General features: G+C 36.8%; 1 protein-coding gene across 1 annotated transcript in view; it reads right to left on the minus strand.

Moving 5' to 3' along the window:
* Positions 1-23,899, minus strand: part of LOC133609462 (delta-type opioid receptor-like) — a 67,724-nt gene that overhangs the window by 33,149 nt on the left and 10,676 nt on the right. The window contains exons 3-4 of the mRNA XM_061965067.2: positions 10,805-10,865; positions 10,593-10,733 (exon numbers count right to left, since the gene is read on the minus strand). The gene's annotated coding sequence lies outside the window, so the exon portion shown is untranslated. The remainder of the gene's footprint in view (positions 1-10,592; positions 10,734-10,804; positions 10,866-23,899) is intronic.

The following is a 23,899-nucleotide window of genomic DNA, read 5'->3' on the forward strand; positions in this document are numbered from 1 at the left end:
TAAAGATCCTCTATAAGACAAGAGTGCTCTGCCGTTTAGTTACCGACAAAAACACCAGCCAAAGATCATCTGAATGACAGGAGCTCTCTGCTGTTTTGAAGAATGTACTGCAAAAACACAGTGGTCAAAGATCCTCTAAATTACAGGAGTGTTCTGCTGTTTTTAGGAAGGTACTGCAAAAACACGCCAGTCAAAGATCCTCTATATGACAGGAGTGTTCTGCTGTTTTTTGGAATCTGCAAGAAAAATGTTCATCAAAAATGGTCAATAAGACAATAGTGTCCTCTTGTTCTTTGGAATTTGCTAGAAAAACACAAGTCAAAGATGGTCTATATGACAAGAGCATTGTGCTGTTTTTAGGAATCCGCTACAAAAACAGTAGTCAAAGATCCTCTACGCAACAGGAGTGCCCTGTTCTTAGGAATATGCTACGTAAATACTCGTCAAAGATAGTCTATAGGACAGAAGCACTATGCAGTGTTTTAGGAATCTCCTACAAAGATCCTCTATGTGAGGAGTGCCCTGTTCTTAGGAATGTGTTACAAAAACACAAGCCAAAGATGCACTCTGCTGTTTTAGGAATCTGCTATACTAAAACCACGAGTCGAAGATGTTCCATACAGTCAAAGATCCTCTATGTGACAAGAGCTCTCTGCTGATTTTAGCAATCTGTTACAAAAACACTATTCAAAGATCCTCTATATGACAGGATATCACTGCTATTTTTAGGAATATGCTACAATCAAGTCAAAGATGCTCTTTTAGATGCTGTTTTTAGGAATCTGCTGCAAACTTAGCCAAAGATCCTCTATAAGACAGAAGAACTGTGCTGTTTTTTCCGGAATCTACAACAAAAAGGTTATTCAAAGATCATCTATGTAACAGGAGCGCTCTGTTTTTCGGAATCCGCTACAACAAAAACACAAATCAAAGATCTTCTATACAACAGGAGTGCCCTGTTCTTGGGAATCCGCCACAAAAATATTTGTCAAAGATCCTTAACATGACAGAAGCACTTTGCTGGGGAATCTACAACAAAAACACTATTCAAAGATCCTCTATATGTCAGGAGTTCTCTGCTGTTCTTAGGAATCTGCTACAAAAACACAGTCAAAGATCTTCTCCACGACAGGAGTGCCCTGCTGTTCTTTGACGTCTACATTCAAAACACTAGACAAAGATCCTCTATATGTGAGGGGCACTCTGCTGTATGATATATGGCAAAAAGACTAGTCAAAGATACTCTATATATCAGGAGTTGTCTGCTGTTCTTAGGAATCTGCTACAAAAGCACTAGTCAAAGATCTTCTGCACAACAGGAGTGCCCTGTTGTTCTTTGAAATCTACAACAAAAACACTAGTCAAAGACCCTTTTTATGTCAGGAGTTCTCTGCTGTTCTTAGGAATCTGCTACAAAAACACAGTCCACAAGATCTTCTGCACGACAGGAGTGCCCTGTTGTTCTTTGAAATCTACAACAAAAACACGAATCAAAGATCCTCTATACATCACGAGATTGTTCATTGATGTTTTTCTTTGTAGACAACCTACAAAAAAAAAACACCTGCAACTGATTTTCTTGTGTTTCTTATTTTGTCTGTGTTTGCTTACTGTCCCTCCTCACACTGCTCCATAAAACATCTACTTTCACTTTCACATTTGATCCTGATCAATAAGTCCATCACCGCCGAGACTCAAGCTTCTCGCCGCCATCTTTCTCCAACGGTCGCCAGGGGAACCGTTGGCCTCTTGACGGATGCTGGCGACTTAATGAGGACTGAGCGTGTCAAACCATATATGGGCATGCACCTGCCTGTTCATCACACACACACACACACACACACACACACACACACACACACACACACACACACACACACACACACACACACACACACACTTTAGCACACACTATTAAAAGGGTCCAACACAATAACAACACTGTGGCAATAACCAAAATATTAGGAACAGCAGTAAGCATGACAAAGTGCACACTTTCAAACTACTGGTGCAACTTTTACAGACAATACTTAAAGTAGTACTTGTAATCGCAGTACTTTACTGAGTAATGACAGTATTTGCTGTCCTTTTTATGACACTTTCTGTTCAATATTCAAGGAACTTAAGAGCATTTTGTCAAGTATTTGTATTGTATTTTTTTAAGTGCGGTACTAATAGAATTGGACAATTTTTCTTGTTAAAAAAATTCAAGTACTAATTTTTGTACTTTAAAATATTGTTTTAATATTTGTATATAATGTATAAAATATAAATACTATTTTTAATATTATACTATATTTAATATAAATATTTTACTTCTTTTTTTTTTTTAAATATTCATATTTGAATGTATTTGTACATTCCATGTATCCAATTATTATTATTAGGGATGTCCGATAATGGCTTTTTGCCGATATCCGATATTCCGATATTGTCCCACTCTTAATTACCGATATATGCAGTCGTGGAATTAGCACATTATTATGCCTAATTTGGACAACCAGGTATGGTGAAGATAAGGTACTTTTTTTTTTTAATTAATAAAATAAGATAAATACATTAAAAACATTTTCTTGAATAAAGAAAGTAAAATAATATAAAAACAGTTACATAGAAACTAGTAATTAATGAAAATGAGTAAAATTAACTGTTAAAGGTTAGTACTATTAGTGGACCAGCAGCACGCACAATCATGTGTATCCCTTGCAGACTGTATTGATATATATTGATATATAATGTAGGAACCAGAATATTAATAACAGAAAGAAACAACCCTTTTGTGTGAATGAGTGTAAATGGGGGAGAGAGGTTTTTTGGGTTGGTGCACTAATTGTAAGTGTATCTTGTGTTTTTTATGTTGATTTAATAAAAAATAAAAAAATAAAAAAAATAAAAAACGATACCGATAATTTCCGATATTACATTTTAACGCATTTATTGGCCGATAATATCGGCAGGCCGATATCGGACATCCCTAATTATTATTGAATACATTGGACTATTTGTTTTGTAGTAAATGTTTAAATGTGTTATGTTCTTACTGAACATAACACATGGAAAGAAAAAGTATATGATTTGTGTCAGAATTATTCTGTCTAAATCATCACAATACTTTGTGTTGAAATGAGTTCCTAGCAAGAAGACCAAAAGCTGTCTTTGAAACCTACCAAGAATAAGGCTCGTAAAACTCCACTGTGTAAGGGGGAAAGCCACATGAAGGGTTTTCTGTTTTCTCTCATGTATGGTAATCAACAGAAAGATATTGTTCTAACCCAAGGACTTCAAAGCGGACAGATGGCAGGATCTGCCCAATATCCAGACGAACTCTTTTTGAACTATTTTATGGACCTCTTTTTGAACTATTTTACGAACTCTTTTTGAACTGTTTTATGGAACTCTTTTTGAACTGACCTTTTCTGTGAATTGTTTACGACCTTTTCTGTGAACTTTTTTGCGACCCTTGTCCTTTGGAAACAGCGGTGGCCAGGTGGTTGGGGAGGGTCCAAAATAAAAGAAGGAGGCATGGAATCTTTTGGCAGAGCGTGCTAAGATACTGTGCAAGGGTACAGTGTAAAGACGACTCTCCTCAATATTGAGTCCAAATTGAATTCTGTCTCTGTTTGATTCTTTGCTTCTTCTCTTGTTTAATAGATATCATCAGTGTTTGAACCTGACAATTTGTAGTACAGTAGTAATAATCGTATTGGATGATTTTATTGTTAAACAAAATTCAAGTTTATACTTTAAAATATTTTTTTGATATTTTAAATATAGATTATAAATAATATGTATATTTATATAATTGATCAAATATAAATATTGTACATTTTTTATATTTATTTTGTCGTGCGTTTGAAAGTACAGTAGTAATAATAGTATTGGACACTTATTGTTAAAAACTATTTAAGTAATATTTTCTATACATTATTATACTAGAATGTAAATAATATAATATATGGAGAATGTATATAATACATAAAACATTATGAATAATTTTTATATTTTATATTTATTTTGTCGTCGTGTGTTAGAAAGTACAGTAGTAATAATAGAATTGAACACTTATTGTTAAAAACTATTTAAGTAATATTTTTATACATTAATATATTATAATGTAAATATAATATATATAGATAATGTATCTAATACATAAAATATTATAAATAATATTTTAAATATTTTTATATTTATTTTTTAAATAATTATTTTTTTAAATATTTTTATTCCATGTATAAAATGTATTATTGAATACATTGGACTTTTGGTTTTGTAATAATTATTGACTTTTGTTGGTAAGAAAAATTATACGATTTGTCGTAGTGCGTTTGAATGTACAGTAGTAATAATCGTATTGGAAACTTTTATATTAAAAAAAATTCAAGTTTATACTTTAAAATATTTTTTTAGATATTTTAAATATAATGGATTATAAATATTATACATATTTATATAATTCATAAAATAAATAAACAATGATAAATAATATTTGTAAATATTTTATATATATTTTGTAAATATTTTGTAAATATTTATTTTTTGAAATATGTATTTTCCATGTGTCAAATTATTATCATTGAATACTTTGGACTATTGGTTTTTGTAATAAATTAATTATGTAATTATTGATTTTTTATTGGAAAGAAAAATTATGATTTGTAGTACAGTACTAATAATCTTATTGGACACTTATTGTAAAAAAAAATTCAAGTTTATACTTTAAAATATATTTTCGATATTTTAAATACTATGAATTATAAATATGAAATATATTTATATAATTTATAAAATAAAAAAAATATGATAAATAATATTAAAAATATTTTATGTATTTTTTTAAATATGTTTATTCCATGTATCAAATTATTATAATTGAATACATTGGTTTTGTAATAGGCCCTGCGATGAGGTGGCGACTTGTCCAGGGTGTACCCCGCCTTCCGCCCGATTGTAGCTGAGATAGGCTCCAGTGCCCCCGCGACCCCAAAGGGAATAAGCGGTAGAAAATGGATGGATGGATGGGTTTTGTAATAAATGTATTATGTAATTATTCAACTTTTGTTGGAAAGACAAAAATCTGTGTTGTAGTCGTGTTTGAAAGTACAGTAGTAATAATAGTATTGGACACTTATTGTTAAAAACAATTTAGGTAATATTTATTATACATTAATATATTATAATGTAAATAATATAATATACAGAGAATTTAACCCTAACCCTAACCCTAACCCTAACCCTAACCCTGTTTGAAAGTACAGTAGAAATAATAGTATTGGACATGTATTGTCAAAAAATATTTTTTTAATACATTAAGATATTATACTGACATAATTTATATAATACACAAAACATTATAGATAATATTTTAAATAATTTATATTTATTTTGTCGTCTTGTGTTTGAAAGTACAGTAGCAATAATAGTATTGGACACTCATTGTTAAAAAACAATTTATGTAATATTTTATACATTAATATATTGTAATGTAAATAACAATATATAGAGAATTTATATAATACATAAAACATAAATAATATGTTTAATATTTTTATATTTATTTTGTCGTCATGTGTTTGAAAGTACAGTAGTAATAATGGTATTGGACACTTATTGTTAAAAATAATTTACGTAACATTTTTATACATTATTGTAATGTAAATAATATAATATATAGAGAATTTATATAATACATACAATATAAATAATCATTTAAATATTTTTATACTTATTTTTTAAATATTTATTTTTTGAAATATGTTTATTCCATGTAGCAAATTATTATCATTGAATACATTGGTTTTGTAATAAATATATTTTGTCATTATTGAACTTTTGTCAGAAAGACAAAAATCTGTTTTGTCGTCGTGTGTTTGAAAGTACAGTAGAAATGATAGTATTGGACACTTACTGTTAAAAACAATTACATTTTTTTAATACATTAAAATATTATATCGTAAATAATATTATATAGAGAGAATTTAAATAATACATAAAACATTGTAAATAATAATTTATATATTTTTTCAATATTTATATTTTAAAGTATATTATTGAATAGATGGGACTATTTGCAGTAAACTCTGCAATATTATTATACTATTAAAAAGGTATTTACATATCATTATATTACAAAGTGTGTGTTGAAATTGAGCAAGTATATTTCCCAAAGAGGAAAGAAGAAAGTATTGATGAGGTAATCGTAACCTTAGGCGAAAGAAAGAAAAAAAAACACCTGAGCGCTTGTTCAATTATTCATACACTGTGCACGCTGTTGTTATTTCATTTATGGTTATGATTACAGCTGCACTGCAGAGGCCAGGTGATTCCCAGCTGAAATACTTTGATGTTACAACAAAAGAAGAAGAAACTCTTGGGATTGATGCTCTCTACTTGGATTATTATGACAGTCAGCTTCGAACTGCAAGGTTTATTTTTTATTTTAACACTCCTAGCCATGCTTTTAACAATTAAAAACATCATCTTGTCCAAAGGGCTTCAAAAAGGGGAGATATAAAAAAAAACATTAAAAAAAACATGTTTGATATTTTTGTTTAAGACTGAGGTTTAAAAAAAAAAAGGACTTTTATCCGGTTTGGTTTTGAAGATAATTAAAATTAGACGTTAAAGTAAAACAGGGGTGCCCAAACTTTTTCTACTGAGGACCAGAGACTGACCAATCAAAGGATGCGGCGGCCATTTTTGTAGTTTTTACCTTGTTAGCTTAGCAGGTTTATAGCTTTCTTGCTACATATCTAACTTGCTACCTTGTTAGCTCACATAGCTAAAGTTAAAGTTAACTTAACTTTAACTTTGCTACATAGCTAACTTGCGAGTTTGTTCGCGTAGCGAGGTCATAGCTTTCTTGCTACATAGCTAATTTGCGAGTTTGTTCGCATAGCGAAGTTAAAGCTTTCTTGCTACATAGCTAACTTGCTACCTTGTTAGCTTAACAGGGTTATACCTTTCTTGCTACATAGCTAACTTGCTACCTTGTTAGCTTAGCAGGGTTATAGCTTTCTTGCTACATAGCTAGCTTGCTACCTTGTTAGCTTAGCAGGGTTATAGCATTCTTGCTACATAGCTAACTTGCTAGCTCGGCAAGGTAATGGTGTTCTTGCTACATAGCTAATTTACGAGTTTGTTCGCGTAGCGAGGTTATAGCTTTCTTGCTACATAGCTAATTTGCGAGTTTGTTCGCATAGCGAAGTTAAAGCTTTCTTGCTACATAGCTAACTTGCTACCTTGTTAGCTTAGCAGGGTTATAGCTTTCTTGCTACATAGCTAGCTTGTGAGCTTGTTAGCTTAGCAGGGTTATAGCTTTCTTGCTACAAAGCTAACTTGATACCTTGTTAGCTTAGCAGGGTTATAGCTTTATTGCTACATAGCTAACTTGCAAGCTTGTTCGCGTAGCGAGGTCATAGCTTTCTTGCTACATAGCTAACTTGCTAGCTCGGCAAGGTAATGGTGTTCTTGCTACGTAGCTAATGTAGAGTTTGTTCGCGTAGCAAGGTTATAGCTTTCTTGCTACAGTTAACTTGCGAGCTTGTTAGTGTAGCGAAGTTAAAGCTTTCTTGCTACATAGCAAACTTGCTACCTTGTTAGCTTAGCAAGGTTATAGCTTTCTTGCTACATAGCTAACTTGCGAGCTTGTTCGCATAGCAAGGTTATAGCTTTCTTGTTACGCTAACTTGCTACCTTGTTAGCGTAGCAAGGTTATATCTTTCTTGCTACATAGCTAACTTGCGAGCTTGTTCGCGTAGCGAGGTTATAGCGTTCTTGCTAGCTAACTTGCGAGCTTGTTCGCTTAGCAAGGTTATAGCTTTCTTGCTACATAGCTAACTTGCGAGCTTGTTTGCGTAGCAAGGTTATAGCTTTCTCGCTACAAAGCTAACTTGCTACCTTGTTAGCTTAGCAGGGTTATAGCTTTCTTGCTACATAACTAACTTGCTACCTTGTTAGAGTAGCAAAGTTATAGCTTTCTTGTTACGTAGCTAACTTGCGAGCTTGTTTGCGTAGCAAGGTTATGGCTTTCTTGCTACATAGCTAACTTGCGAGCTTGTTCGCTTAGCAAGGTTATAGCTTTCTTGCTACGTAGCTGCTAACTTGAGAGTTTGTTCGCTTAGCTAGGTTATAGCTTTCTTGCTACATAGCTAACTTGCTATCTTGTTAAGGTAGCGAGGTTATAGCTTTCTTGCTACATAGCTAACTTGCTATCTTGTTCGCGTAGCAAGGTTATAGCTTTCTTGCTACATAGCTAACTTGCGAGCGTGTTCGCTTAGCAAGGTTATAGCTTTCTTGCTACATAGCTAACTTGCGAGTTTGTTCGCGTAGCGAGGTTATAGCTTTCTCGCTACAAAGCTAACTTGCTACCTTGTTAGCTTAGCAGGGTTATAGCTTTCTTGCTTCATAACTAACTTGCTACCTTGTTAGGGTAGCAAAGTTATAGCTTTCTTGTTACATAGCTAACTTGCGAGCTTGTTCACGTAGCAAGGTTATAGCTTTCTTGCTACACAGCTAGCTTGCGAGCTTGTTCGCGTAGCAAGGTTATAGCTTTCTCGCTACAAAGCTAACTTGCAACCTTGTTAGCTTAGCAGGGTTATAGCTTTCTTGCTACATAACTAACTTGCTACCTTGTTAGGGTAACAAAGTTATAGCTTTCTTGTTACATAGCTAACTTGCAAGCTTGTTAGCGTAGCAAAGTTATAGCTTTCTTATTACATAGCTAACTTGCGAGCTTGTTCGCTTAGCAAGGTTATAGCTTTCTTGCTACGTAGCTGCTAACTTGAGAGTTTGTTCGCTTAGCTAGGTTATAGCTTTCTTGCTACATAGCTAACTTGCTATCTTGTTAACGTAGCGAGGTTATAGCTTTCTTGCTACATAGCTAACTTGCTATCTTGTTCGCGTAGCAAGGTTATAGCTTTCTTGCTACATAGCTAACTTGTGAGCGTGTTCGCTTAGCAAGGTTATAGCTTTCTTGCTACATAGCTAACTTGCGAGTTTGTTCGCGTAGCGAGGTTATAGCTTTCTCGCTACAAAGCTAACTTGCTACCTTGTTAGCTTAGCAGGGTTATAGCTTTCTTGCTTCATAACTAACTTGCTACCTTAGGGTAGCAAAGTTATAGCTTTCTTGTTACATAGCTAACTTGCGAGCTTGTTCACGTAGCAAGGTTATAGCTTTCTTGCTACACAGCTAGCTTGCGAGCTTGTTCGCGTAGCAAGGTTATAGCTTTCTCGCTACATAGCTAACTTGTGAGCTTGTTCGCTTAGTGAGGTTATAGCTTTCTTGCTACAAAGCTAACTTGCTACCTTGTTAGCTTAGCAGGATTATAGCTTTATTGCTACATAACTAACTTGCTACCTTGTTAGGGTAGCAAAGTTATAGCTTTCTTGTTACATAGCTAACTTGCGAGCTTGTTCTCATAGCAAGGTTATAGCTTTCTTGCTACAAATCTAACTTGCTACCTTGTTAGCTTAGCAGGGTTATAGCTTTCTTGCTACATAGCTAACTTGCTACCTTGTTCGCGTAGCAAAGTTATAGCTTTCTTGTTACATAGCTAACTTACGAGCTTGTTCGCGTAGCAAGGTTATAGCTTTCTTGCTACATAGCTATCTTGCGAGCTTGTTCGCTTAGCGAGGTTATATCTTTCTTGCTACATAACTAACTTGCTACCTTGTTAGGGTAGCAAAGTTATAGCTTTCTTGTTATAGCTAAGTTACGAGCTTGTTCGCGTAGCAAGGTTATAGCTTTCTTGCTACATAGCTGCTAACTTGCGAGTTTGTTCGCTTAGCAAGGTTATAGCTTTCTTGCTACATCGCTATCTAGCGAGGTTATAGATTTCTTGCTACAAAGCTAACTTGCTACCTTGTTAGCTTATCAGGGTTATAGCTTTCTTGCTACATAACAAACTTGCTACCTAGTTAGTGTAGCAAAGTTATAGCTTTCTTGTTACATAGCTAACTTGCGAGCTTGTTCGCGTAGCAAGGTTATAGCTTTCTTGCTACATAGCAAACTTGCTACCTCGTTAGCGTAGTAAAGTTGTAGCTTTCTTGTTACATAGCTAACTTGCGAGCTTGTTCGCGTAGCAAGGTTATAGCTTTCTTGCTACATAGCTAACTTGCAAGCTTGTTCGCTTAGCAAGGTTATAGCTCTCTTGCTACATAGCTAACTTGCTAGCTCGGCAAGGTAATGGTGTTCTTGCTACATAGCTAATTTGCGAGTTTGTTCGCGTAGCAAGGTTATAGCTTTCTTGCTACAAAGCTAACTTGCTACCTTGTTAGCTTAGCAGGGTTATAGCTTTCTTGCTACATAGCTAACTTGCTACCTTGTTAGCGTAGCAAAGTTATAGCTTCCTTGTTACATAGCTAACTTGCGAGCTTGTTCGCGTAGCAAGGTTATAGCTATCTTGCTATATAGCTAACTTGCTACTTTGTTCGCGTAGCGAGGTTATAGCTTTCTTGCTAAATAGCTAACTCGCTAGCTTACAAGATTGATAGGAAAACCAAAATGTCCAAATCCAGGTAATAAAAACAGGCTGTAGAGGCTAAGCTAGCTTCGCCCTCCCAGCAAATAGGGGGCAGCATATTACCAAACAAACCTTGATGTGTGTCTTCTTTTCAAAGGATGTTGAATATTCCCATGATGGGGGGGTGGGTGGTGTTTCTTCATCACGGAAGGTTCCGGCGCATGCTGGTTTCCTGTGAGGCGAACACGGCGCCTCATTAGCGATCCCTGAGGACTAAAACCAAACTTTAGCTGGAAGTGAGACGTGTTCCTCAAAGATAATTGCGGCGAGATGGATGATCTTACAGGTTCCATGCAGCTCATTACCGCCAAGATGTTCCTCCATGACAGGGCCTTCATTTTCCCGCTTCGAAAAAAGGGGGAGGAAGTGAAAGTGAAAGTGGAGATGAATGCAAAAGGGAGAAAAACGAGCTTTGCCGAGCGTCTTAATGTGCTTGTTTTCCTTTTTTTTATGCTAATGCTGTTCCCGCTCCATGCCGCCTGGCAGTCAACCGTGAAAGTGAAAGTGTGACATTTTGTTTTTTGGGGGAAAATGAGTGCAGCAAGACAACAAACAAGGAGAATGTACCAAGGTTTAGTCGCTGGAAACGATCAAAGAGTGCTGTATAATCCATCTGTACATAAGCAAAACCAGTGAAGTTGGCGTGTTGTGTAAATGGTAAATAAAAACAGAATACAATGATTTGAAAATCCTTTTCAAGGAAGCCGGCGGCGTTTCTGGGTGTTGTTGATAAATGGCTTTCGCTTTGCATAGTATCAATCAATGTTTATTTATATAGCCCTTAATCACAAAAGTCTCAAAGGGCTGTACAAGCCACAACAACATCCTCGGTACAAAGGCCACATAAGGTACGTCGATGTGAATGACTTTGAGAAACCGCATATGTGGGTAACCCCCCCCTCTTTAGGGGAGACCGAAAGCAATGTATGTCGAGTGACATAATATTTTGAAAGAACAGTCCTTAGTGGATCTAACATAGTAGTAAGAGTCCAGTCCATAGTGGGGCCAGCAGGAGACCAGTTTTAACTTGCACTTACAGATGTAGCGACCAACAGTAGTCACTGACAGTGGGTTTTTTAAAGTGTTCCTGAGCCCATGTGGTGATATCCTTTACACGCTGATGTCGCTTTTTGATGCAGTACCGCCTGAGGGATCGAAGGTCCGTAATATCATCGCTTACGTGCAGTGATTTCTCCAGATTCTCTGAACCTTTTGATGATATTACGGACCGTAGATGGTGAAATCCCTAAATTCCTTGCAATAGCTGGTTGAGAAATGGTGTTCTTAAACTGTTCAACAATTTGCTCACGCATTTGTTCACAAAGTGGTGACCCTCGCCCCGTCCTTGTTTGCGAATGACTGAGCATTTCATGGAAGCTGCTTTTATACCCAATCATGGCACCCACCTGTTCCCAATTAGCCTTTTCACTTGTGGGATGTTCCAAATAAGTGTTTGATGAGCATTCCTCAACTTTCTCAGTCTTTTTGCCACTTGTGCTAGCTTTTTTTAAACATGCTGCAGGCATCAAATTCCAAATGAGCTAATATTTGCAAAAAATAACAAAGTTTTCCAGTTCGAACATTAAGTATCTTGTCTCTGAAGTCTATTCAATTGAATATAAGTTGAAAAGGATTTGCAAATCATTGTACTCTTGTTTTTATTTACCATTTACACCACATGGGCTCAGGAACACTTCAGAAAACCACTGTCAGTAACTACAGTATGTCACTACATCTGTAAGTGCAAGTTAAAACTCTACTATGCAAAGCAAAAACAGTTTATCAACAACACCCAGAAACACCGCAGGCTTCGCTGGGCATCATCTAAGATGGACAAATGCAATGTGGAAAAGTGTACTGTGGTCTGACGAGTCCACATTTCAAATTGTTTTTGGAAACTGTGGAAGTTGTGTCCTCCGGAACAAAGAGGAAAAGAACCATCGGGATTGTTATAGGCGCAAAGTTGAAAAGCCAGCATCTGTGATGGTATGGGGGTGTATTAGTGCCCAAGACATGGGTAACTTACACATCTGTGAAGGCGCCATTAATGCTGAAAGGTACATACAGGTTTTGGAGCGACATATGTTGCCATCCAAGCAACGTTATCATGGACGCCCCTGCTTATTTCAGCAAGACAATGCCAAGCCACGTGTTACAACAGCGTGGCTTCATAGTAAAAGAGTGCGGGTACTAGACTGGCCTGCCTGTAGTCCAGACCTGTCTCCCATTGAAAATGTGTGGCGCATTATGAAGCCTAAAATACCACAACGGAGACCGCCGGACTGTTGAACAACTCCAAAACTGGACAGATCAGCTTTCAAGAAAAGAGAGCGGATGAGGGTATGTCTACAGAATATATTAATTGATGAAAATTGGGCTGTCTGCACTCTCAAAGTGCATGTTGTTGCCAAATGTATTTCATATGCTGTAAACCTAGTTCATAGCTGTTCGTTTTCTTTAATGCCAAACAAACACATACCAATCGTTGGTTAGAAGGCGATCGCCGAATTCGTCCTCGCTTTCTCCCGTGTCGCTGGCTGTCGGGTCGTTTGTCGGTTTCGCTTGCATACGGTTCAAACCGATATGGCTCAATAGCTTCAGTTTCTTCTTCAATTTCGTTTTCGCTACCTGCCTCCACACTACAACCATCCGTTTCAATACATGCGTAATCTGTTGAATCGCTTAAGCCGCTGAAATCCGAGTCTGAATCCGAGCTAATGTCGCTATAGCTTGCCGTTCTATGCGCCATGTTTGTTTGTGTTGGTTTCACTATGTGACGTCACAGGAAAATGGATGGGTGTTTATAACGATGGTTAAAATCAGGCACTTTGAAGCTTTTTTTTTTAGGGATATTGCGTGATGGGTAAAATTTTGAAAAAAACTTTGAAAAATAAAATAAGCCACTGGGAACTGATTTTTAATGGTTTTAATCATTCTGAAATTGTGATAATGTTCCCCTTTAAACTGTACATCAAGCAAGAATGGGTAAAAATTCCACCTGAAAAGCTTCAAAAATTGGTCTCCTCAGTTCCCAAACGTTTACTGAGTGTTGTTAAAGGAAAGGCCATGTAACACAGTGGTAAAAATGCCCCTGTGACAACTTTTTTGCAATGTGTTGCTGTCATTAAATTCTAAGTTAATGATTATTTGCAAAAAAAAAAAAAAGTTTCTCATATACTGTATATATTCAATTGAACATAAGTTGAAAATGATTTGCAAATCATTGTATTCTGTTTTTATTTGCCATTTACACAACATGCCAACTTCACAGGTTTTGGATTTTGTATATATTCTGTGTTTGGTTAGCAAACAACTTCGACATAATATAATATAATATAATATATCAGTATATATAATATACTGTACATATATTATGTAAATATTATATATATGTTATATTTTATATCGCTATATTTAGTCTATTTATACCTGCATTGTCCTTTCCATCCTTACACTTTCCATCATTGTAACTGAGCTACTGTGTGGAAAAATTCCCCTTGTGGATCATTAAAGTTTGTCTAAGTCTAAGTTTAGCCTAACTTGGATTGAACCGTCCCATTTGCATTCGGGAGGGAATGTTTCTATTGTGACACTAACATCAAAAAGAAAATACAAACCCTGTTTCCATATGAGTTGGGAAATTGTGTTGGATGTAAATATAAACGGAATACAATGATTTGCAAATCCTTTTCAACCCATATTCAGATGAATGCACTACAAAGACAACATATTTGATGTTCAAACTCATAAACTTTATGTTTTTTTTGCAAATAATAATTAACTTAGAATTTCATGGCTGCAACACGTGCCAAAGTAGTTGGGAAAGGGCATGTTCACCACTGTGTTACATCACCTTTTCTTTTGACAACACTCAATAAACGATTGGGAACTGAGGAAACTAACTGTTGAAGCTTTGAAAGTGGAATTCTTTCCCATTCTTGTTTTATGTAGAGCTTCAGTCGTTCAACAGCGTCTCCGCTGTCGTATTTTACGCTTTATAATGTGCCACTAATTTTTGATGGGAGACAGGTCTGGACTGCAGGCGGGCCAGGAAAGTACCCGCACTCCTTTTTTTACGAAGCCACGCTGTTGTAACACGTGCTGAATGTGGCTTGGCATTGTCTTGCTGAAATAAGCAGGGGCATACATGAAGAAGATGGCAGCATATGTTGTTCCAAAACCTGTATGTATCTTTCAGCATTAATGGTGCCTTCGCAGATGTGTAAGTTACCAATGCCTTGGGCACTAATGTACCCCCATACCATCACAGATGCTGGCTTTTCAACTTTGCGTCGATAACAGTCTGGATGGTTCCCTTCCCCTTTGGTCCGGATGACACGATGTCGAATATTTCCAAAAACAATTTGAAATGTGGATTCGTCAGACCACAGAACACTTTTCCACTTTGTATCAGTCCATCTTAGATGATCTCGGGCCCAGAGAAGCCGGCGGCGTTTCTGGATGTTGTTGATAAATGGCTTTCGCTTTGCATAGTAGAGCTTTAACTTGCACTTACAGATGTAGCGACCAACTGTATTTAGTGACAGTGGTTTTCTGAAGTGTTCCTGAGCCCATGTGGTGATATCCTTTAGAGATTGATGTCGGTTTTTGATACAGTGCCGTCTGAGGGATCGAACCAATGTTGGTTTCCGGCCATGCCGCTTACGTGGAGTGATTTCTCCAGATTCTCTGAACCTTTTGATGATATTATGGACCGTAGATGTTGAAATCCCTAAATTTCTTGCAATTGCACTTTGAGAAACGTTGTTCTTAAACTGTTTGACTATTTGCTCACGCAGTTGTGGACAAAGGGGTGTACCTCGCCCCATCCTTTCTTGTGAAAGACTGAGCATTTTTTGGGAAGCTGTTTTTATACCCAATCATGGCACCCACCTGTTCCCAAATAGCCTGCACACTTGTGGGATGTTCCAAATAAGTGTTTGATGAGCATTCCTCAACTTTATCAGTATTTATTGCCACCTTTCCCAACTTCTTTGTCACGTGTTGCTGGCATCAAATTCTAAAGTTAATGATTATTTGCACACAAAAAAAATGTTTAGCAGTTTGAACATCAAATATGTTGTCTTTGTAGCATATTCAACTGAATATGGGTTGAAAATGATTTGCAAATCATTGTATTCCGTTTATATTTACATCTAACACAATTTCCCAACTCATATGGAAACAGGGTTTGTATGTTGGCATATTTTTCTAATTATGATATACATTTTTTGTCTGGATTTAGAATGTTTTTGCATTTATTTTTTGTAGTTATTTTGTCACATCTTTAATTTTTTAATGACAAAATGAAAGGTATTTATTTATTCATAAAAACTGAACAATACGAAGTGTTATCATTAATATTCAGCGCCGCTCCCCTAATGAATTGACGCGAGAGGAAAATGGTTGGGATAGGACGTATGCAAATGAGACGCGTGCAGGGCTAATTGCATCACGTGTGCACACTTGAAAGATTCCAACGGCGAGATGCGGCGTCCGTACGTCTCCCGTGTGTCTTTAGAACCTTTAAATACTTTCTGTCTGCCTGCAAGCGTGCAAGCGTGGCGCTCGCATGAGCAAAGATGACAGGAGAGGAGTACCGGGGAGGGGGGGGTCGGCCGTCTTGACCCGCACTAATTAAACTGGGCTTTAGAGAGTGTGCTGATGTGTAGGCTTGTTCTTTATAAATAAGACTCCTTTTTCCGACGTGGATCCTGATCTTGAGCGAAGACGTAAATAAATAATGGACCCCAGTGAGGTGGGATGATGTAATCAGGCTACCAATCACTGAAAGACTATTTTCACTTTGTGGATTTCGTTAATAAAAAATCATTATTAAACGTTATTAAAAAAATAAAACTTTGCCTACATGCCCCGCCCACAAGCAATGACGGACACCTAAGTGCTTCGTAAATTGGTCGTGATCGGACCAAATATCTGGGCGGAGCTAGTTTTTGAATAGAAGTGACGCCCTTCAAAACAAAAGCCCAAGTTCTTGTTTTCGATCACAGATTTTCGAGACTTGGCTTTTAGTTTAGTTAGCGCGAAAGCTACATAGCTTGATAGATAGCTCGATAGCTACTGTAGGTCGATAAAACACAACATTTTGGGTAATTTTAAAAATTTTCTTTGGTAGGTATGTCACAAGTTTGTTAGCCTGTTAAATAACAAAAGATAAATTAGCATTAACATAGCAACTTTGCCTACATGCCCCGCCCACAAGCAATGACGGACACCTAGTGCTTCATAATTTAGTCAAATTTGGTCGTGATTGGACCAAATATCTAAGCGGAGCTAGTTTTTAAATAGAAGGGATGCCCTTCAAAACAAAAGCCCGAGTTCTTGTCTTTGATCGCAGATTTTCGAGACTTGGCTTTTAATTTAGTTAGCGCGAAAGCTACATAGCTTGATAAATAGCTCAACAGCTACTGTAAGTCGATAGAACACAACATTTTGGGTAATTTTCTCAATTTTCTTTGGTAGGTATGTCACAAGTTTGTTAGCCTGTTAAATAACAAAAGATAGATTAGCATTAACATAGCAACTTTGCCTACATGCCCCGCCCACAAGCAATGACGGACACCTAAGTGCTTCATTATTTAGTCAAATTTGGTCGTGATCGGACCAAATATCTGGGCGGAGCTAGTTTTTGAATAGAAGTGACGCCCTTCAAAACAAAAGCCCAAGTTCTTGTTTTCGATCACAGATTTTCGAGACTTGGCTTTTAGTTTAGTTAGCGCGAAAGCTACATAGCTTGATAGATAGCTCGATAGCCACTGTAGGTCGATAAAACACAACATTTTGGGTAATTTTAAAAATTTTCTTTGGTAGGTATGTCACAAGTTTGTTAGCCTGTTAGGTAACTAAATATAAATTAGCATTAACATAGCAAATTTGCCTACATGCCCCGCCCACAAGCAATGACGGACACCTAAGTGCTTCATAATTTAGTCAAATTTGGTCGTGATTGGACCAAATATCTGGGCGGAGTTAGTTTTTGAATAGAAGTGACGCCCTTCAAAACAAAAGCCCAAGTTCTTGTTTTCGATCACAGATTTTCGAGACTTGGCTTTTAATTTAGTTTGTGCGAAAGCTACATAGCTTGATAGATAGCTCAATAGCTACTGTAGGTCGATAGTACACAACATTTTGGGTAATTTTCTAAATTTTCTTTGGTAGGTACGTCACAAGTTTGTTAGCCTGTTAGCTAACAAAAGATAAATTAGCATAAAAATAGCAACTTTGCCTACATGCCCCGCCCACAAGCAATGACGGACACCTAAGTGCTTCATAATTTTGTCAAATTTGGTCGTGATTGGACCAAATATCTGGGCGGAGCTAGTTTTTGAATAGAAGTGACGCCCTTCAAAACAAAAGCCCGAGTTCTTGTCTTTGATCGCAGATTTTCGAGACTTGGCTTTTAATTTAGTTAGCGCGAAAGCTACATAGCTTGATAAATAGCTCAATAGCTACTGTAAGTCGATAGAACACAACATTTTGGGTAATTTTCTCAATTTTCTTTGGTAGGTACGTCACAAGTTTGTTAGCCTGTTAGCTAACAAAAGATACATTAGCATTTTTGTTCGGTTTAACTTTGCCTACATGCCCCGCCCACAAGCAATGACGGACACCTAGTGCTTCATAATTTAGTCAAATTTGGTCGTGATTGGACCAAATATCTAAGCGGAGCTAGTTTTTAAATAGAAGGGATGCCCTTCAAAACAAAAGCCCGAGTTCTTGTCTTTGATCGCAGATTTTCGAGACTTGGCTTTTAATTTAGTTAGCGCGAAAGCTACATAGCTTGATAAATAGCTCAACAGCTACTGTAAGTCGATAGAACACAACATTTTGGGTAATTTTCTCAATTTTCTTTGGTAGGTATGTCACAAGTTTGTTAGCCTGTTAAATAACAAAAGATAGATTAGCATTAACATAGCAACTTTGCCTACATGCCCCGCCCACAAGCAATGACGGACACCTAAGTGCTTCATTATTTAGTCAAATTTGGTCGTGATCGGACCAAATATCTGGGCGGAGCTAGTTTTTGAATAGAAGTGACGCCCTTCAAAACAAAAGCCCAAGTTCTTGTTTTCGATCACAGATTTTCGAGACTTGGCTTTTAGTTTAGTTAGCGCGAAAGCTACATAGCTTGATAGATAGCTCGATAGCCACTGTAGGTCGATAAAACACAACATTTTGGGTAATTTTAAAAATTTTCTTTGGTAGGTATGTCACAAGTTTGTTAGCCTGTTAGGTAACTAAATATAAATTAGCATTAACATAGCAAATTTGCCTACATGCCCCGCCCACAAGCAATGACGGACACCTAAGTGCTTCATAATTTAGTCAAATTTGGTCGTGATTGGACCAAATATCTGGGCGGAGTTAGTTTTTGAATAGAAGTGACGCCCTTCAAAACAAAAGCCCAAGTTCTTGTTTTCGATCACAGATTTTCGAGACTTGGCTTTTAATTTAGTTTGTGCGAAAGCTACATAGCTTGATAGATAGCTCAATAGCTACTGTAGGTCGATAGTACACAACATTTTGGGTAATTTTCTAAATTTTCTTTGGTAGGTACGTCACAAGTTTGTTAGCCTGTTAGCTAACAAAAGATAAATTAGCATAAAAATAGCAACTTTGCCTACATGCCCCGCCCACAAGCAATGACGGACACCTAAGTGCTTCATAATTTTGTCAAATTTGGTCGTGATTGGACCAAATATCTGGGCGGAGCTAGTTTTTGAATAGAAGTGACGCCCTTCAAAACAAAAGCCCGAGTTCTTGTCTTTGATCGCAGATTTTCGAGACTTGGCTTTTAATTTAGTTAGCGCGAAAGCTACATAGCTTGATAAATAGCTCAATAGCTACTGTAAGTCGATAGAACACAACATTTTGGGTAATTTTCTCAATTTTCTTTGGTAGGTACGTCACAAGTTTGTTAGCCTGTTAGCTAACAAAAGATACATTAGCATTTTTGTTCGGTTTAACTTTGCCTACATGCCCCGCCCACAAGCAATGACGGACACCTAAGTGCTTCATAATTTAGTCAAATTTGGTCGTGATTGGACCAAATATCTGGGCGGAGCTAGTTTTTTAATCGAAGTGACGCCCTTCAAAACAAAAGCCCGAGTTCTTGTTTTCGATCGCAGATTTTCGAGACTTGGCTTTTAGTTTAGTTAGCGCAAAAGCTACATAGCTTGATAAATAGCTCGATAACTACTGTAGGTCGATAAAACACAACATTTTGGGTAATTTCCTAAATTTTCTTTGGTAGGTACGTCACAAGTTTGTTAGCCTGTTAGCTAACTAAATATAAATTAGCATTAACATAGCAAATTTGCCTACATGCCCCGCCCACAAGCAATGGCGGACACCTAAGTGCTTCATACTTTAGTCAAATTTGGTCGTGATCGGACCAAATATCTGGGCGGAGCTAGTTTTTTAATCGAAGTGACGCCCTTCAAAACAAAAGCCCGAGTTCTTGTTTTCGATTACAGATTTTCGAGACTTGACTTTTGGTTTAGTTAGCGCAAAAGCTACATAGCTTGATAAATAGCTTGGTAGATAACTCGATAGCTACTGTAGGTCGACAGAACACAACATTTTGGGTAATTTTCTACATTTTCTTTGGTAGGTACGTCACAAGTTTGTTAGCCTGTTAAATAACAAAAGATAAATTAGCATTAACATAGCAACTTTGCCTACATGCCCCGCCCACAAGCAATGACGGACACCTAGTGCTTCATAATTTAGTCAAATTTGGTCGTGATTGGACCAAATATCTGGGCGGAGCTAGTTTTTGAATGGAAGTGACGCCCTTCAAAACAAAAGCCCGAGTTCTTGTCTTTGATTGCAGATTTTCGAGACTTGACTTTTGGTTTAGTTAGCGCAAAAGCTACATAGCTTGATAAATAGCTCGATAGCTACTGTAGGTCGATAGAACACAACATTTTTGGTAATTTTAAACATTTTCTTTGGTAGGTACGTCACAAGTTTGTTAGCCTGTTAAATAACAAAAGATAGATTAGCATTAACATAGCAACTTTGCCTACATGCCCCGCCCACAAGCAATGACGGACACCTAAGTGCTTCATAATTTAGTCAAATTTGGTCGTGATCGGACCAAATATCTGGGCGGAGCTAGTTTTTTAATCGAAGTGACGCTCTTCAAAACAAAAGCCCGAGTTCTTGTCTTCAATCGCAGATTTTCGAGACTTGGCTTTTCAGGGGGTGTTTTCCACTCTTGCAGTTTGAGTAGATTTGAATGAGTCGTGTCGTGATTGGTTACAAAGCGCCCCCGCGCCGGGACGGACATAAATAGCGTATACGACGACAGTTACGACACGAGCGGGGCCTGAAGATGCCGCACACCACTCGCTGGATTTATGGGAGGACTTAGACCTGAAAATGTTTTATGTCTGCGGCCGCACAAAATAAAAAGTAAGGCTCCCCGCACTGCACTCGCTATTTAGCATATCTTCACTGGCGTTTGCTACGTTGTCGTCAGTAAATCAGCTGCAAGATCACAAGGGAAAGTGTTTCAAATGTTGTTTTAAAATGAGATTAGTTTTTTAGGCTGTGTCGGGATTTAAAGTCAATATGGATACTTGGAAACAAGCTAATTAGAATGATCCACGAGCAAGTAAATAGTGCAAGAAGCTCACTATTATTGATTGATAGGCTAGCTAGCATACTGTAAGAATAGTGTAATATATCATATATTACACTATACTGTAGGAATACTGTAATATATTACATATTACACTGTAATGTAAGAAGAGAACATTTTTGACAATTTACTTGATTTGCGAGATTACTAATTTGTTTGCTAACTAGACGGCTCGATAGCTACCGAGCTTGATAAATAGCTTCATAGTTAACTCGATGGCGAGCTTGATAAATAGCTCGATAATTAACTCGATACCAAGCTTGATAAATAGCTCGATAGCTGTATAGCTTGATAAATAGCTCGATAGATAGCGCGATAGCTACATAGCTTGATAAATAGCTCGCTGGTTAACTCGATAGCAAGCTTGATAAATAGCTCTATAGTTAACACAATAGCAAGCTTCATAAATAGGTTGGTGGCTACATAGCTTGATAAATAGCTCGATAGCTACATATCTTGATAAATAGCTCGCTAGTTAACTGCATAGTGAGCTTGACAAATAGCTCGATAGTTAACTCGATACCAAGCTTGATAAATAGCTCGATAGCTATATAGCTTGATAAATAGCTCGATAGATAGCGCGATAGCTACATAGCTTCATAAATAGCTCGCTGGTTAACTCGATAGCAAGCTTGATAAATAGCTCTATAGTTAACACAATAGCAATCTTCATGAATAGCTTGATGGCTACATAGCTTGATAAATAGCTCGATAGATAGCTCGATGGCTACATATCTTGATAAATAGCTCACTAGTTAACTGGATAGTGAGCTTGACAAATAGCTCGATAGTTAGCTCGATAGCTACACAGCTTGATAAAAAGCTCGATAGCGACATAGCTTGATATTAAATAGCTCGATAGCTACATAGCTTGTTATATAGTCCAATAGTTAACTTGATGGCTACATAGCTTAACAAATAGCTCAATGGATAGCTTAGTAGCTAAAAAGCTTAATAAATAGCTCGATATATAGCTCAATAGCGTTATAGCTTGATAGTTAGCTCGAAAGCTATACAGCATATTAAATAGCTTGATAGTTACCTCGATAGCTATATAGTTTGATAAGTAGCTTGATAAATAGCTCGATAGCTACATAGCTTGTTAGATAGTCCAATAGTTAACTTGTTGGCTACATAGCTTAATAAATAGCTCGATGGCTATATAGTATATTAAATAGCTTGATAGTAACCTTGATAGCTATATAGTTTGATAAATAGCTTGATAGTTTGCTCGATAGCTACATAGCTTGATAAATAGCTCGATTGCCAAATGGCTTGTTAGATAGCTCGATAGCTACAAAGCTTAATAAATAGCTCGATAGCAACAAAGCTTGTTAGATAGCTCGACAGATAGCTCGATAGCTTTATAATTTGATAAATAGCTTGATAGTTAGCTTGATAGCTACATAGTTTGATAAATAGCTTGATAGCTATACAGTTTGATAAATAGCTTGATAGTTAGCTTGATAGCTACACAGCTTGATAAATAGTTTGATTGCTACATAGCTTGTTAGATAGCTCGATAGCTACAAAGCTTAATAAAAAGCTTGATAGCAACAAAGCTTGTTAAATAGCTCGGTAGATAGCTCGATAGCTATATAATTCGATAAATAGCTTGATAGCTAGCTCGATAGCTACATAGCTTGTTAGATAACTCGATAGACAAAATAAACACATCCAGAATTAGAACACTACACAAAAAAACTACACTATGCAATTTCAGGAGAAATTGCGCGTCGATGCTGAAAAGTGCAAGCCGAACCTAAACTCTAACTTTAGCATGTTAACTGTTAGAATGCGTCAAGTACCAAGTTATATTACTATGAAGCGTATGAATGTAAAATTAGCAAAACAGTTGGCATGCTAAGGCTAGCATACTAACAGTTAACATGTGTCAAGTACCAAGTTACATGACTCTGAGTTGTTCGGCTGTAAAACTGGCTAAAAAAGGTTTGTATGGTAGTGTTAGCATGCTAACAGTTAACGTGTCAAGTACCATGATGTAAGACTCTGAGGTGTTCGGCTGCAAAATTGGCTGAAAATAGTTGAGATAGGCTCTAGCGCCCCCCGTGACCCCGAAAGGGACAAGCGGTAGAAAATGGACGAATGGATGGATAGTTAGCATGGTAGTCTTAGCATGCTAACGTTAGCATACTAACAGCATGTGTCAAGTACCAAATTACATGACTGAGTCGTTCGGCTGCAAAATTGGCAAAAAAAAATTGCATGGTAGTGTTAGCATGCTAAACGTTAGCATGTGTCAAGTACCAAGTTACACGACTCTGAGGCATTTGGCTGCAAAATTGGTTAGAAGAATTCCGCATGTTAATGTTAGCATGATAACATTAGCATAATAACAGTTAGCAAGTGTCAAATACCAAGTTTTCTGACTCTGAAGCGTTCAGCTGAGAAATTGGCTAATAAAGTTTGCATGGTAGTGTTAGCATGCTAACCGTTAACGTGTCAAGTACCAAGTGTTCTGACTCTCAGGCGTTCTTTTGCAAAATTGGTTAAAAAAAAATATGCGTGTTAATGTTAGCATGCTAACACTACCATGCTAATTTTTTTAGCCAATTTCTCAGCCGAACCCTTCAGAGTCATAAAACTTGGTATTTGACACATGCTAACTGTTTATATGCTAATGTTATCATGCTAACATTAACATGCGGAATTCTTTTAACCAATTTTGCAGCCGAATGTTAGCATGATA

This window comes from Nerophis lumbriciformis, linkage group LG07 (assembly GCF_033978685.3).
Source record: "Nerophis lumbriciformis linkage group LG07, RoL_Nlum_v2.1, whole genome shotgun sequence".
Lineage (NCBI taxonomy): Eukaryota > Metazoa > Chordata > Actinopteri > Syngnathiformes > Syngnathidae > Nerophis > Nerophis lumbriciformis.